Raw genomic sequence first — 18,321 nt, 5'->3', positions numbered from 1 at the left:
CCCTACCTATCTTTTAACTCTAGGAACAACAAAAAAGATCTGATCATTGTGTCGCAGGCTGTATAGCGAATTATAAAGCACTAAGTGTTGCTTGAGATAAACTGGATAATTCAAGTAATAACTTTTAAAAATAAATTGTAACCAGTGATACTGTCTCCTGGCAGAAGGGGCAAACCAAGACAGATGTCTATACAACACACAACGGTGTGTCCTATAGGGACAGCGGAGAACAAAGCGGCAAAGACTGTTGTAGACCACATCAATGGAATGCAAACAAGAAGCAGTAGTATTCTGATAAATCTCTTTTTAAATACAACCCGAATTCCGGAAAAGTTGGGACGTTTTTTAAATTTTAATAAAATGAAAACTAAAGGAATTTCAAATCACATGAGCCAATATTTTATTCACAATAGAACATAGATAACATAGCAAATGTTTAAACTGAGAAATTTTACACTTTTATCCACTTAATTAGCTCATTTAAAATTTAATGCCTGCTACAGGTCTCAAAAAAGTTGGCACGGGGGCAACAAATGGCTAAAAAAGCAAGCAGTTTTGAAAAGATTCAGCTGGGAGAACATCTAGTGATTAATTAAGTTAATTGATATCAGGTCTGTAACATGATTAGCTATAAAAGCTTTGTCTTAGAGAAGCAGAGTCTCTCAGAAGTAAAGATGGGCAGAGGCTCTCCAATCTGTGAAAGACTGCGTAAAAAAATTGTGGAAAACTTTAAAAACAATGTTCCTCAACGTCAAACTGCAAAGGCTTTGCAAATCTCATCATCTACAGTGCATAACATCATCAAAAGATTCAGAGAAACTGGAGAAATCTCTGTGCGTAAGGGACAAGGCCGGAGACCTTTATTGGATGCCCGTGGTCTTCGGGCTCTCAGACGGCACTGCATCACTCATCGGCATGATTGTGTCAATGACATTACTAAATGGGCCCAGGAATACTTTCAGAAACCACTGTCGGTAAACACAATCCGCCGTGCCATCAGCAGATGCCAACTAAAGCTCTATCATGCAAAAAGGAAGCCATATGTGAACATGGTCCAGAAGCGCCGTCGTGTCCTGTGGGCCAAGGCTCATTTAAAATGGACTATTTCAAAGTGGAATAGTGTTTTATGGTCAGACGAGTCCAAATTTGAAATTCTTGTTGGAAATCACGGACGCCGTGTCCTCCGGGCTAAAGAGGAGGGAGACCTTCCAGCATGTTATCAGCGTTCAGTTCAAAAGCCAGCATCTCTGATGGTATGGGGGTGCATAAGTGCCTACGGTATGGGCAGCTTGCATGTTTTGGAAGGCTCTGTGAATGCTGAAAGGTATATAAAGGTTTTAGAGCAACATATGCTTCCCTCCAAACAACGTCTATTTCAGGGAAGGCCTTGTTTATTTCAGCAGGACAATGCAAAACCACATACTGCAGCTATAACAACAGCATGGCTTCGTCGTAGAAGAGTCCGGGTGCTAACCTGGCCTGCCTGCAGTCCAGATCTTTCGCCTATAGAGAACATTTGGTGCATTATTAAACGAAAAATACGTCAAAGACGACCACGAACTCTTCAGCAGCTGGAAATCTATATAAGGCAAGAATGGGACCAAATTCCAACAGCAAAACTCCAGCAACTCATAGCCTCAATGCCCAGACGTCTTCAAACTGTTTTGAAAAGAAAAGGAGATGCTACACCATGGTAAACATGCCCCGTCCCAACTATTTTGAGACCTGTAGCAGAAATCAAAATTGAAATGAGCTCATTTTGTGCATAAAATTTTAAACTTTCTCAGTTTAAACATTTGCTATGTTATCTATGTTCTATTGTGAATAAAATATTGGCTCATGTGATTTGAAAGTCTTTTAGTTTTCATTTTATTAAAATTTAAAAAACGTCCCAACTTTTCCGGAATTCGGGTTGTAAACAGCTTCAGCAAATACTGCATAGCTTGACTTGAACATTGTTGCTGTTTTATCTGTGTGGAATCTCGGTCCATGAATTCATAGTTTGTCTCCATTTGTGATGCATTCGACAGTGGATAGTTTGTTGCAAAACTTCAGCAGATAGTGTGTGAACTATTGATATATAGGACATGTGTTGTGTGAAGGGTTAGCCTGAGGTGCTACAAGGCTGCTCACTACCATTTCTGACACAAACGCTGACATGCAGCTTCACAAACCATTGCCTGTCAGTGTCCATGCATCAGAGTCCATGATGCAGGAGACCCTAGGGGAGCCCACCCGCATCAAACTGTGCTTGTTAGCATAGGGATAAGAACACAATTCTATTGTGGATATATACTTTTCATCCAATATTATAGTAGTAGATACCAAATTTATCCTATAAGATAAATGTGCTTTCGCAACAGGGACTTATATCAGTGTCTCCAGCAAACAGTTTGTTTTCCACTGCAAATCCTTGAAGCAGGCTTATAAATGAATGCATAAATAGACTCCCTGCTTAGGCAAGACGAAGCCCTTGAGAGGTTTTGAGACAAGCTCAGGGAGATGTCCCACTTTTCAGTCTCTTTCTCTTTTTGATTTTGAGATCAGTGAAAATAAACAAAGTGCTTTTGTTTCTTTTCAATACCTTTGCATCTGTTGTCATAATTTGTCTTTTCTTTTCAAAGATAATCATAGTCTTGTGTGAAAGGGAAAGTAGAATTAGGTGGCAAATGAACGTTTGGAGTTACATAATGTTGGACTTGTAGATTAATCATAGCTCAGTGCTACACAGAGGAACATTCATTATTTTTCAGATTGGACATTGATTGATGCCTCTAGAGGAGTGAGATTCAACATCAGCCTCGTTCATTTACAGAATTTCAGGTCATGCTGCTTTTGCACACATCAATTGCCGGCATCTTTTCACTCTGCCATGCTCATTATTTAACATTTGGTGAAAAGATTTCAGTTTGTGCAAATGCCGTGTTCCTTAATTGAAGATTTTTTTGTGTTCCTTAATTGAAGATTTTTTTTTTCTTGGTTGCCTGGTTACTTGTCATTTTTGCAGATGTTTTTACATTAACATGTCAAAAACGGCCTGACTGAACAACCTGTGGTCAAGTGTCTCGATGATGATATGGTATTGGAGGAAGATTTTAGTAAATCTTCAAATAATGGCATAAAATAGAGCAGTTATTTTTCCATATCAATAGCCAAATGGCTGGAATCTGAAGAGACTGTTCAAAAATAGAAGTGTGAATTAAAATCAAGTTGTGACATGCATCAAAAGGAGGTTTTATCATCTCACGTAATCTAATTAACATCATTCAGTCTTCAGCTTTAACAGTATTCAGTGGCAGAATCTAGAGCAAGATTAAAACTCTTTTAGTCTCATTAGAGGACAAACCCTCTTTGAAGCAATTTCAGTAAAGTATGCTAAAGAACCAACCAAGCCTTTGATGTATCTAAAACACAAAGGATAGGAGTATACTGTGCCTCATTTTTATATATATTTTTTTTCTTTCTGGTGGCAATCTTTGATGCAGATTTGCAAATGTTCCATTCTTAAACATGATTGTATGAAGTCCAAATCGTTGTGATACAGTATAAATGCATTGTCATGAACTTTGTTTGTATTATTTCCATATAACATAAATGCTCACAGAGTTTTAATTATAATCTCTTTTCTACATAGTTGAATCTTCTTATAGTTCAACCTAAAAGGATAATTCTGTCACTACTGACTGAGTAACATTTATGTCGTTGTAAGACAGTGGAACACAACTGAAGACATTTTGAATAATATCTGCTTTTTGTCCATACATTTAAAGTCAGTTGGACCCAATGTCGTTGACCTTCATAATGTAATTCAAGGCTTTCTTGTTTCTGTGGAACACAAAATATCATGTTTTTGATCAATGAAAGTCAATGGCATCCAAAAAAAAAAAAAAAAAAAACTTGTCCCAATTACTTTTTCTTTTTTTTTGTATGGACAAAAACCTTTTTCAAAATATCCTATTTTGTGTTCTGCTGAAGAACAACAGTCTTGGAACGTTATTATCATATACATTTATATGATTTCACATGAGGGTGAGTAAATGATGACAGAATTTTCATTTTGGGGCAATCTATCCCTTTAAACAAGATCAGAGACTGCTACTTTTGATCCCTCTACTTATAAGCTCTTATTGAGCTTATTCCCTGTCCTTGTAGTAAATATGCTCCATAGTAATACTATAGAAATATTTTTAAAAGAACTTTGCCTCCATTACGTTTTTCTTCAGTCAAACAGATAGCACCTCCACATTTTCAGACTGTGTGAACTTGTTATATTTAAGAATAACTGCAGTAACTGTCCTCTTTAATACTCATAAGGTCTTTCCACACTGACTGCTCATTTGCAGTATCTCCAATTTTAATTGCAAATCTAAATTAGTCATTGAAACCTCTGCGTTAACTCAACATGTACACGCGGTTCCAAATCTGCCGTGACTTGAGTCATAGGCTGTCATGTTTGCTGCCAAGACAAGGAGGATGGCGGTCCAGATCTGACTGTGGGGACCATCTGTCTCTCTCTAATCCAGTAACCAAACAAGAACCTCACTCTGGTTCCTTTTCTTACCCACAGTGCACTGCTGCTGAGAACATGAAGGCACTGGCAACTTACTAAAGACCAGATTAATGCAACTTCTCCCAATGGATGAGGTGCTGGTTAGGTTGGGAGCTTGACTTTTTGAATTAGCCTCATAGCGTTCAAGCATTGGTTGACTTTTTAACCTTCTATTGTGTTAAGGTGGAGATGAACGAGCTTGACATTGCTGAATGTAAAGATGCAGAATTTCTAAGCAAGAAGCAAGTTTTAGGAGCACATCAAAGACATTTATCTGTGTATATAATATTCAGAGGAGGAACCAGTGCCAGTCCCAGCTAAATTGATACGTTAAATTAAATTATTAAATTAATAAATACAACCCCTCAATTAAGTGTAAGAAAGAAAATCTACTGTATAAAGTCACATTGGGAGATATAAAGTTGCAATTATGAGAAACAAAGTCACAAATGTGAGATATAAAGTAACACTGTGAGATATAAATTCATATTTTGGAGACATGAAGTCACCTTTTTTTTACTCCGACGCAGAAACGGGCTTCCATAAAGATGTGAGAGGCACAGACTTTGTTTCAAATCCAACTGACCCATGTTCAAATCTTTAGTAAACCCAACATTATTGCAGATGAACTTGATATCAAGTAATCATAATCCACATTTTTATTGCATGGAAATAGGTTTGGCATTTAATTTCCCGCATCACTTAAGGTTGCAGCATTTTTAGTTTAATTCTATCACTCAAAAAAAAAAAAAAAAAAAAATATGTCTACGTGTGTTATATTTGATACACCAGGCTTTTATGGTTCACATGATACAGTATAAAACAATATGGAGCTCATACTTGAGGAGGAAGAAAACCCTCAGTTTTATTCTGAGGCCTAAACTAAGCAAGAATATTTAGTTTGGTGTCGCTACTGATATTTATATGGCCAAAAATTACAATTAAATTATGAAAGCAACTAATGTAAATCAATGAGATCTTTAAAACAACAGACTGATTAAAAGGCATATACTGTAAATATCAGTTGTCTCTATTTCCCAATAATATGTTTTCATACAATTTAAATACTTATTTTTATGATCAAAGCTCTGTAGTTTCTATTGTAGGGGGCAACTACACTACAATTTTATAAACTATCCATCAGAAGGCATGCAGTCTTTTAACCATGTTGATAATTTAGAGGCCTTAGAAATTTTCCTATCAAATATGATACAGTATAGACTTTATACATTGACTGACCACATTTAGACATGAGAATGAGTCTCTGATCTGATCTGCTAAATGTGACAGCATGAAAATATCCAGATATTATAAATGTCATGATTAACTACAGTACAGAAGAACCTAGAATATGACATATTTTCAGTTGTTTCACACTTTTTTGTTATGTATATAATTCCACATGTGTTAATTCATAGTTTTGATGCCTTCAGTGTGAATCTACAATTTTCATAGTCATGAAAATAAAGAAAACTCTTTGAATGAGACGGTGTGTCCAAACTTTTGGTCTGTACTGTATACAGTATAGCTGCCACCACATTTTAGAGTAACACTTTTTTTTTTACCCACAATAACAGTGCAGCTTTATTATCAAAAGTACAAATACTTTTGGAAGTTACATTAAAGAAAGTTAACTTTTAAACTCTGTCTGCCTTTTGAACCATCTGTGAAGTCTGCTTCAGACTTTATCATTTTCCACAGGCGGTTGATAGATTGTGTTTAATCTCAGGTAATGACTCTACTATGTTCTAGAGACTGACAGTACTGTAGGGTGTGAACAAGCCTGTCAGTTGTTCATCTAAGAAATAGCTCACTGGAGCGCATATGCCTTGAAGCTGTTAAACAAGCTAACCACAGCAGCCAGCCAGCACAAACACAGACCCCCCATCATTTCACAAGAGTTTAAAGAAGAAACGTTGAAAGATTTCAAAAAAGGAGACAGAGAAAACCAGCAATATTGTGTCAGCCTTTATGGAATCAAATATGGATCGAAGTGGAGTTAAGGCATAAACAAAGCTGCATTCACAAAATGACATTTAGCTTTGATTTGACAGCAGAGACTTTGCGCTGTAGTTAAGATAGATTATAAAACACTCTGTAAGTGAGTACGACATGCCCCAGTGGTGTTTTTAATATGAACAGTACATCATTTTTATATTGCAAAACATTCAGGGTAGCTTGCAAAGCAGCCAATTATCCTAGGTTTTGGAGGTTCTGAACAGAAAGGTAACTAGCAGAATGTGTTGTGTGAATAGATTGCGGGGATGAAGGATGAGAAGCTTTCACTTACGATCCTCTCACAAGTCAAGTGTAAACAACAAGTTCAATACTCCCATTTCTCCTGAATACTTCAATTCTCTTGCTGCTCGGTAAAAGCATTAAAAGCGGTAAGAAAAGCCTTAGACAGGTTGTTTGGACCAAAGTGGGTGTCAGAGTGGTGTGGGTCAAACAGCCGGAGCTTCGTATATAATTGGCAGAGCTTTCATGCTAAGTCAGTTCATCACAAAAAGATGAAGAAACCCCTTTTCTTTTTTCAGAGTACCTTCATTTTCCCATTTTTCAGTACATAATCAACAGGATATCATAAAGTATAATGGGAGAAAAGCCAAATAAGGGTAAATAAAGACAAATAGTGGACTCAGTTCAAAGCTTTTCGAATTTTACATCAATATAACACAGCAAGATGACCCTTAAGAAACTGAACTGTGCTGAATGTCCAATTGTAGTGTACTTCAAAAATAAATAAATAAATAAAACACTGTTTGCAGATATTATTAATTAAACAAAAGTCCACTTAAGTGTATGTTTACATGACATAATTTTCAAATAAAAACAGAAAACTTTTTATGTATTTTGGCCTTTCCTTTACACAACAATGGCATTTTGGGGGCATGAAAGGTTTCATAGTGCAAGCTTTTGAAAAAGATACCATTACTGTCTCTGTGTAAACTACAAAAACATGTATTTATGAAAATGGTGATGTCATGCACATCCATATTATGTGTTCAGTCTAAAAGAGTGAGTATATGCACACATGCACATATAGTGTTTCTTTATGCCATCACCAGATACTGGTCTGGCATGCATAACTGTCATGTAAATGTATCCTTACAGTACAATTTCATGACTATGTTTCTTAACACACTTAAGAACACTATTAAACAATTTACTTTGTAATAACAACGGCAAATTATGTTTAACCTTAAAGTACATTTTAAATCATTATATTTTAATAATCACGTTCATGCAATATAATACAATATTTTAAATTATTCACATCCTTTATACATTAAAATACATTCTATCAACATAAGGCACAATGCAGTCATTACAATTCAAGTCTTTGGTTAAATCAAATAAAGAACCAAAAACCAAAGAAAGAAAACATTGATATTTTCAGACAATACACAGTGTTACCCAACATCTATTATTACATACTACGTATTACCCATTTGTTTAGTAATTTCTATAAATGAGTTCTAGCTGTCACGACATTTACTATTCTGCCTTATTTCTAAAATTGATATTTTTTATCTGGGTAAAATCTACGTTGTTCCCAATGAAAGTATTGTTTAGTGTAAAACATGTCGAAGATTATTGATCAGCCTGCCGATTCATTAAGCTATTTCCCCACAAAAGCTGTTTATTCAGCGTAGTGATTGACAATTTAACCATTTTCTACAGTCCAAACCAAAGCAGAAAGACAACGTGGAGTAACGCATCTTCCAAAATATGTCAATTTTATTTCTGTCTCCATTATATTCATGTGTTTTTAACCAAAATACAGCCATGAATCACTGCTAAGCTCTGCTCTACTTTGCTCTCCGTGGCCTGGTAAGCTCTGATTCAAAGCCTGATCATTAATGTACATTTCTAGTTCAACACACTCTATTATGGATTGAGCTGTCATTGTTCCTAGTGTTAATGCGTTCCGCTCATGTATAATGGAATACAGCCGAATCTTGAGCCAGAACCAGCTGCCAGCTGCATTACATCAAAAGCAGAATGAAGTAGAGAGACTGCACCTCTGTGAATATAATGCTTGTCACCTGTACGGCCAGGGCTAAATGCATCACTCGCCAGGGTCCTCCGGGCCGCCACAATCATGACATCATAAAACGCTGACTTTCAAAGGAGGTCACAATAGGTACTGATTAGCATAATGCAATGACTTGAATTTTTGGTTACTGGGTCTATTCGTGTTTTTTTTTTTTTTCTACTCCCGTCTGAATTTCTGCGCTTAATTTTCTTCTATTTCCCACCAGCACAATTTCCATTATACTGTAGCTTCCTGTTAAAACAGAGTCCTTGAGCCAAATTGGGTAAATCACAAATTCTGTGTGAGTTGTCTAACCACTTTATCAAAGGTCTAATAGTATGCCTTCAGGGGAGCTTTTACAGACGAGCAGAATCAATCCCAGACACATCTGAAGAGATAGTTATTTTTCTCCTGTCTGAAACCTGCATTAAGTGTTATTCGAAGTAGGATTTGGCATGTTCATGATGTTTCCATATCTCTGCAAGAAAAGCGCTGTTACCTGGGCTGTGCATGTTACATTTAGTCCAGTCTCTCTCCACGCTAGCAGATGGTTCCTCTATGGGTGGTAGTAGAGTGGGTGTACTTTCCTGTGCTCACATTATGAGCCTACAGAATTGTGTGGATAAGGTCCAGAGAGATCATATTAAAACTTCTTTGTCACTTCAGAGACAGCATTTGACTTCTGAAGCCACATTTGTAAGATGGTTTGCTGATTGGTCTATTCCGTTCTCTCATAAAGACAAATGCACTCAAATGCCTGTTCAACCCTTTGTTTGAAGCACTGGATGGATATTTATGCAAGAACATGAACAACCAATAAAATCTATCATCTCCTGGGATGCTCATGTTAAACTGAACCACAAATATACATAAATTGTTATAGATGTGGCTTGGCAGATATTGCACATTGCGAAGGGATACTATTTTCATGTTCATATACATATAATTTTTTCATGTTATGGCTGTTAAATGATAAATAGCAGATATTAAAATTCTATACTATTTTCTCTAAATACATTTAAAATAAAGCACTAAATACTGAAAGCAAGTTTAGACATCACAACATTGTTATTTACAGTATGAAAAATTTAAATGTTTAACAGTGTTATTATAATGATTATTATCTTATAATGATTTCCATAAATTACATTGTCATTTGTGGCGGTTAAATGATAAATAGAAGATATTAAAATGCTATACTATTTTCTTTAAATATATTTCAAATGAAACACTGAAAACCAATTAAAATTTATAAAAATGTATGGATCACAATATTATAATGTACAGTATGAAAAATGGAAATTAATTTTGGTTGAATAAATATCACATTTAACAGTGTCATTAAAAAATTGTTCTTGGTCACACACAAATTAGTCAATAATAATAATTAAGAACATGGAGTAATTATAGGTTAAGTGTTAGTGTCTAGGTTAGCTTATTGGAATTACACATATTTTACAGTTATTGCTATAGAAAATACATGGAAAATATATAACAAGGGCATATTAAAATAAAGCATTACCTTATTGTTTTTAAATATTACGGCAAAAGTCATCTAAAAAATTAAAAAAGCAGAAATAAACATGCTCAATTAAATATCCAAAACCTATCCAATGCTGAAGATACAGATCAAATAAAAAAATCACTAATATTAGCCAAAGACTAATATGGTACAAATATATTGTCCTACCATTACATAGCACTTAATAATAGCAATTATACAGATGTCTCATGTTTTTTAATCCTGATTTCATCCCCCACTGTGTCTGCCTAATGTCCCCTGTCACCTTTCAATTGTTTTGCTGATAAAAAGTAGCAAAATGATCCCCTTCCTCCACCAAAACCATAAATAAAACACTAATCAGTTCTATAAGCCTAATAAATCAATCCAGCAACTGACAATTTACAGCATGATTTAATAGCAAATGTGTCAGATTGTGAGATAAATAGATTCCTGGTCATATTTGTGTTTTGGTTCCCCCACATCTCCCCGTATATATCAAGCATCTCTAAATGTGGCCCTGCACATCTCCTTAATCACTCTCACACCTGACACTCCCCCCGTCGTCATAGCAACATGATCCAAGTGATCTTTCTGCATCCTCTTGAGCGTTGCTCTCTTTTCTCTGAGCCAAAGTGAGATCTAATCAACATTTTGTGTGAACAACTAGTTATGCCGTTTAGCAGTTCACCGTAGGTTTTATTTACATTTTTAAAAAGAAGAACAGAAGAAATAGAAAAAGTAATCTTCATTACAAGAGTTTTTAAGAAAGATATGCTATTTGTGTTCAGTCTCTGAACTGAAGATTTAGTTTTTTACTTTGTTTTGCAGCCAAAGTCACCCTTCAAGCTGCCTTTAAGCACAAAATAGCAGCCAATAAAAATGTATATTCAAAAATAAGGATCGTTATTGGTAATTTTTTTGTTGGAGCTCTCCTTCCTTTCACACCAAACAGATTCGCTGGAGCCGACTGCAACAATTAGCATTTGAAAATGCTCTATGGCAATGGCTGTTGACTGAGCATGCATAATGAATAGCGTTTGACAGAAAAAAAAGAGTTAAAAAACCCTCTGAGAGCACAGCTGAGACGTCTGTAGCACCATGGCCTTATTATATGCATTGATTCTGCTGTACTAATTCACATTTGAATCACAGAATAACATTCCCCTGCAAGCTGTCGTCCCTGTTTACTGAAAGTATATCACATAGAGGAAAAATAAAACAATATATTGTTGGTGCGATGCTGCAACCAGCCAATAAAGCTTGCATCGCTTTAGAATTATAGTTTAATTTGGGGTGGCACAGAAATCATAAACCATCTGATGTTTGGTATGAACTCAGGATTGAAAGGATTTAGAGGCAGCTAATAGGCCAACAGAGACAGTAACTGTCACCTTCACTGATCTAGGCTCTGTTAACGATATGAGTCACTAGGTTTGCCTTGTGAATCAGTTTTGAAATGTAATTCGGATTGTCACAGAGGTCTGGTTGGATATTGTTATGATGGGACATCTATTTTTATTTTTTAGGACATCTCGTGGTTGCATTATTTTACTCCAGAGACAGAAAGAGGCCCAAACCCTCAGACTTCATTTCAGCTGCTGCTCTCTGGGGGTGTTCAAACTCTCCTTTTCAAATGCCTTTGTGTTTCCCACCACTCTCATCCTTGTGTTTTGCAGTGCGTAGATTATCTGACACAGTACTCAACAGTGTTGGGAAGGTTACTTTGGAAATGTAATAGGTTACAGATTACAAGTTACCCTGTTTAAAATGTAATAGTAGTGTAACTTTTTCAATTACTTTATTAAAGTAATGTAACTAATTACTTTTGAGTACTTTTTGATTACTTTTGTAAATTTGTGAAAATTAAAGAATAATAAATAAAAGCATATACATCAACTTAAATACAGTTATCTAATAAGCATGTGACGTATTCTGTGTAATAAAATCCTAAACATTGGTGTTTCTTTTAAACTGCTGTCTCTTTGTATATGATGATAGTTTTCTCAAAATAAGTAAAATGCACATGAAGTGACACAGAGCAGTTCTAGAAATTGTGTTTATGTGTTCGTGTACTCCTATATTGAGGCAGCAGAGGTTGAAAACACCACGAGCTTCAGCAGGCCTATGTCTAGTAAATGAAACCATGTCTTTGCCATTAATTTACAGGAGGGAAGGACTGGGAAAAAAAATCAGACTGGAAAATTCAAACTCATACAAACAAATTCATGGACAAAACTATTTTTTATCTATTTTAAATCTTTAATTTGGGGACATGCAAAATAATTAAAAGTTCTCTCCTGAACTGCACCTTCACTTCCATTTTTCTCTTCAGTTTCTTTATTTTGCCCTGTTATGCATCTCTCTCATGACTTTAATACTCAAGATTGAACAAAACTATACTTTACAATACAATACTCTCTACAATACTACAATATCTTTATAGAAAAATCCTATATATAATCCATATTCTTCCCTTACAAAAATTAACCATGCTTTTATTAGCCTATATAAAAGTAAAATAACCTTGAGTAATTTTTTTTTTTTTTTTTTTTGCAAATGGATTTGTATTTATTTTTAAATAAATACATTTGTAAAATAATTTTACATTTTTGGTTATCACAGTTAAACAATAGTAACCATTTTCTCTGGATTTATAGTTAAATATTAAAACGTTAATTTTCGTAAGGGTTGTGTTGTTGTCTGTCATAGCTCCCCCTAAACCTATAAAAAAAATCTGAATTTTTTTCAGCTAAATTACTACTGTATCATTACAACAGATAATAATGATGTCCTTTATATAGTATTTTGAGTGATGACTGATTAGCAACGTGCTGCTGCTTGATTAAATAAATAAAAAAACAAAGACAAAAAAGCATCTTTACAGATGAAACTGACCTGAAACCCTGAACAGTAGTTCTGCTTCTCTGCTCCAGCTGTCCACTCTATTCTTTCTTTCTTTCTCTTTCTTTCTCTTTCTTTCTCTCTCTCTCTCTCTCTCTCTCTCTCTCTCTCTCTCTCTCTCTCTCTCTCATTGATTACTCGGAGTCTGATCCAAACCGTTTGGCGGAGGCGCGGAGAGCGCGCGAGTCATGACTAACAATTCATGACTTATTAGAGATTTAATTACCAAATCGCGGATTCGCAAATGATCGCTTTAGTACATTCGGCAGGCAATTATACAATAATGATATTAAATAGTGGGGCAAAATCGTCTGCCAGGCCACCGAGAATTGTCCCGGTTCTCCCGGTGTCCAGTCCGCGCCTGATTTCCACAGACACGCAGAATGTGCAAGTCATATATTGAATTTTTGGGGCTTAATATTCACAGACACTAGTCCATGTCATGTTTTGATTCAAGTGTACTGACCTACTTTTGATTTAGTCATCCAAAATGTGGCATATTCCGTCAGGCATTCCGTTTTTATGACTGGATTCTACGAACCAGACTGTGTTTCCGCATCCCGGAAATTATCAGGGCGGCCGGTATGTCTCAGAATAGTCAGTGCAATTTGGGAAAGAAATCAGTTAAATCTGTATGTGGATGCGTGTAAATATTCAAATGTAATCCCCTTTGTAATCGTTAAAAATTTCATAAGTAACTGTAATTTAATTACTCATTTTTTCGTAGTAACTGTAACTAATTACAGTTACAATAATTTTGTAATTAAATTACGTAACGCCGTTACATGTAACTAGTTACTCCCCAACACTGGTACTCAAAGATATTGATTTTCTCTTGTAGTCATTCAGGGTCATTTCCTAAATGCGGATTACAGCAGCAGTGTTTGAAGTCACAGGCGGTGAGCTCTCAGTCTTGTTCATTGAGCTTTTAAACTGCTCAGAACTTCTGAAGGTCTTCATATCTGAGCATGCTTAAAACAACTGTCACCGTTGGGTTTGGTTTTATGTTTTATTCTTTTATTTTGTCTTTTTCATAGTTATGGTTCCTGTCATGTTTTTCCCTTACCCTTATGTAACCCTGCTATTGGTTGTCTTGTTCATGTGTCTTGCTCTCTGAGATCTGTTGATTTTATCATGTGATTCTTAGTTCTGGGGAAAGTTCAAGTTCAAACCAGAGCGCAATGTTTTGCTACGTTCTCCGGTTTGAAAAACATGTTCGCTGGAAACGGTGTGGAACTATGTTTGGGATATGTTTTCTCTTGTTTGGTGGATGTGTCAAAAATGTCAGCCCAATCAGCGAAAAGGGTCTGTCTGGAGACTGCAAGACAGGGGCATGACTTGAAAGAGGCTTAACTTGATGAAAGAGGCATAACTTGAAGTTGTCCAAATCACACAGAACCACGCGAGATGTCAAAACGAGATTTTGTCGGGCTGCGTTCGAAACTGCCATAGACATAATATACGTCTATGGAAACACTTAATTCCAATAAGTGCTAATTTAATGAGCACTAAAAGTACATACTCTACAGCCTGAATGCAATTTGGATATCATCATCCATTATGTTGATCATGTGACCTATAAATGTAGCCAAGTGGAATAATCATTACAGAATGACATTTGACATAAATTGGTCGTGGGTCCTTTAAAGGGGTGGTTCGGGATTTTTGACATCGGATAGTTGGATAGTTGGCCAATGCTAGGCTAGCACGAGTCAATGGGTATATGTTAGACAGCCATTAAAAACCGTTTTACCCACTCCACAGTGCATCAAACGCAAATCAATTATAACACTAGACTATCGATGCAAATGTCCGTTGAGAGGATAATGTTAGAAATCAAACTTACCTTTCATCTCAATGATCCTAAAGGAACTAGTTTCTCAGCCGCTGCGGAATTTTACTTTGCTCCGGTTAGTAATGCGGCAAAAAGTAAACACAGAACAGAAGCGCACTACAGTCGTTACATCCAGCTAACCGGCTCACTCGGTTGCCTAAGTAATCAATATCACTCCGCTGCTGCTGTCGACAAAGCTTATGATTACAGGGAACAAATTATAACTAATGCAATGTGATTAAAGGTAAGTTTGATTTCTAACATTATTCTATCAACGGACATTTGCATCGATAGTCTAGTGTTATAATTGATTTGCGTTTGGTGCACTGTGGAGCGGGTAAAACGGTTTTTAATGGCTGGCTAACATATACCCATTGACTCGCGCTAGCCTAGCATCGGCTATCTATCCAAATATAAAGACTGGATAATTAAAAAAAAAAAATGTCTCCACTGATGAATAACAACCAGGCTGACTTAAAAATGAGGTCCGATGTCAAAAATCCCAAACCACCCCTTTAAGAGATGGTGTTGCGACGCTCACTTTACGGCATTGACTCGTGCAGTGTGCATTGCGCTAGTTTGAGTGAAGAGAGAGCAGAGATTGCACGCTAGAGCTCCTGGTTTTGATCAAATACACACCTAGTTAAGGTTTGATGAGGTAAATATCCATTCTTAGACAAGTTAACAGAATGTTTGAATGTTATATTACATATCACATATGTGTTCAATGATAAATGTTTTATAGATCGTCTTTCAAGGACGTTTGAGAGTTTGTGCGCGCTGGATCTGGGTTGATCACGCGTGAGACACGTGCAAAGACTGGGTATGTGTTGTAACAAAGGTTAATTTTTATTTTGTTTCCTTTATTTAGAGCCCAGTGTTCGTGAATGTTAAATGTATTGTCATGTTAAGAACAGGGGATCTTAAAAGCATTTCATGTCTGGCTAAGAGCTATTGAAACTAATTGAATGCTGTTTGAACTGTTTATTATTTCTTTATTTGTAAAGTGAATGCAGATAACTGTGAAGTTTAATGGTATGCTAATGTACTGTTTTTCATTTGACTATTAGCCTCTACCGTATTTCATTTCCGAAATTGTGCTAACTGTTATACAAGTACTTTGTTAGCCGAATGCATCTCATTCTCTGCATTGTATTTAATTTGATTTGACTTAACTTTGTTAACCAATTGCCTTCCAAACCAAATTAGTACATCAAGAAACAAAAGACTTTATCATTTAAATTGTATTCTTTTTGTTTATAAATATTTGCTCCTTCCGACCGCTGTCCTTCATAGAGGCAGCAGCCAGAATAAAGCCCCAAAAAGTAATTTTTGTATCCTGTGTTGTTTCATTTAACCACTGGTTACATAAAGTTAAAACAAGCACCATAACTTAAAAGATATGAGTGACAGGTTTAATTAATGCATTTGTAAGTTTCGTGATAATGAAGAAAATTGCAAAAATTGCAGAAATCAAAAATAGGAACAGTGCTGTAATAGTTGTTTAAAATTACACTAATTAAACTACAACTTATGATTTAAAATGTTTTATTTATTTGTAGTGTACTTGCACAAATCCTTTGATGGCAGCATTCCTTCATCAGTCACATAAACGCACGTGTCTCATCTGTCCCTGTAACGTCCAGACAAGAGTCAGTCTCCTCTGTTATTTATGTGCTCAACACCCCAGCTGAGTTAGTTGCTGACGTAACTAGCTTTTTATTCAACACAAATGTTCCTTAAATTATCAATATTGCAAATGGACAAATAAAATAGATAATTTGTTTAGTTACTTTACATAGATTTGTTTACATGACTTAGACTTACACAAGCAGTGTGGACAAAAGTGAATTCTACATAATAGTACACAGACATCACTCAGATGTCTGTTTCACTGGGTTGCTATTAGATGTGCTCATCTGCAATACTTATCAAACATCCTGTCTGATGATAAATAGACATTTAGTAATCATCTTCGAGATGTATATATGGTTTATGTAAATCCACTTTTGAGTCGTGCAGTGGCTCTTTGTACCTGAGTGAATGTGTGTTTTCAAGTTAATTTACAGTTTTATTTTTAAATTGCTAACAAGCATTTACCAATACTTAAAGTAATTTTTCTAAACTCTTAACACAGCAACACACCTACATTACTCAATTAGCCAAATAGTTAATTTTCTGACCAAAACCACATTTAGTTAAATAAATACAAACTCAACATTTCAAAATGCAGAATACATTTTTCCTACATATACCAATTCTATTAAAACACAGCAAACCTGGTTCAAAATCGAGTCATTTGGTGAAAACATTAGCACTGTTTTTCTAACCAACAGGATCATATAGTCAATCATAGTGCATACTTATACTGTCAAAATGATAACAATTAATGTCATTACAAAAATTGCATTACTTTTCATGTCTTAGTTCGGCCTCTATAAAACATACAATATGAGATCCATTTAATAATAATAATAATAATTCAGTCAGCTGAACTACATTTTGTGTGTGTGTGTGTGTGCGTGTAAATGTGTGGATTCATTTAAATAGTAATTGTACAGTACAGCACAGTGAAGGAGTACTTAGTACTTTATGGAATGTAAAAGAAAAGTGACAGAACTGCTGCATTAAAAGCATTATTTGCAAAATGTAATTGTCAATGGTCATAAAAAACAAACAAAAACAAAACATACAATCCTTTGCTCTTTGCTTCCAATAATAAAAAAGGAACAGAAAAAGTACAGCTCTAAGCTATACAATCTTCAGGATTTGGCCACATGTTCTCGTTGACATCACACCTTATATTGTCTCTTGCTATGCACCTTTGATAGAAAAACAGAAAAGTCTCCATTGCATCCAGGAGGGACATATGATCATGTGGTCGGTGATCATAGACCTTCCATCTCCGGGCAGAAAAAAAAATCCTCAATGGGATTGAGGAAAGGAGAGTACTGAGGAAGAAAAAGGGAAGTATGGGCTGCAAACCAATTTGTGATTGCATGTGGAATGCTACGTTGTCCCATGCAATCACAAATGTCCTCATGTTTCCCCCCACTTGTTTCCTTTCTGCTTCTGTGTTGTAGGGACCAATCTTTCTTTTCTGCAGGACCAAACAGCACTTGACATTGCAGCACACATTGTGTACGAGTTTTTGCCAGGTTGATTCCTGTCTCACCCACATAAAGAAATTCATGTGGTGTCTGATAACCATCCAACTACATAAACTGTCTGAAAGAAATCAAACACATGAAGTTTAAATGCTTTTCACTATGTGGGTATGTTTACAATAGACAATAGTGAAAGAAGTCACTCTAGAATCAGATATAGTGTGTAGGCACCTGGTCATATTGGTGGCAGAGTTCCTTGACCCGCTTACTGTTTCTTTCAAAGCGAACTGTGTACAGCTGTTTCATTCAAATTCTGTGTTTGTTCAGAGTTCGAGTGATGGTAGCCAGGCTGATGCTTTCCACATTCTGGAATACCAGGTTGTCTTT

The sequence above is a fragment of the Carassius carassius genome, chromosome 4, assembly GCF_963082965.1.
Source record: "Carassius carassius chromosome 4, fCarCar2.1, whole genome shotgun sequence".
NCBI lineage: Eukaryota > Metazoa > Chordata > Actinopteri > Cypriniformes > Cyprinidae > Carassius > Carassius carassius.
This window is presented reverse-complemented; position numbering follows the sequence as displayed.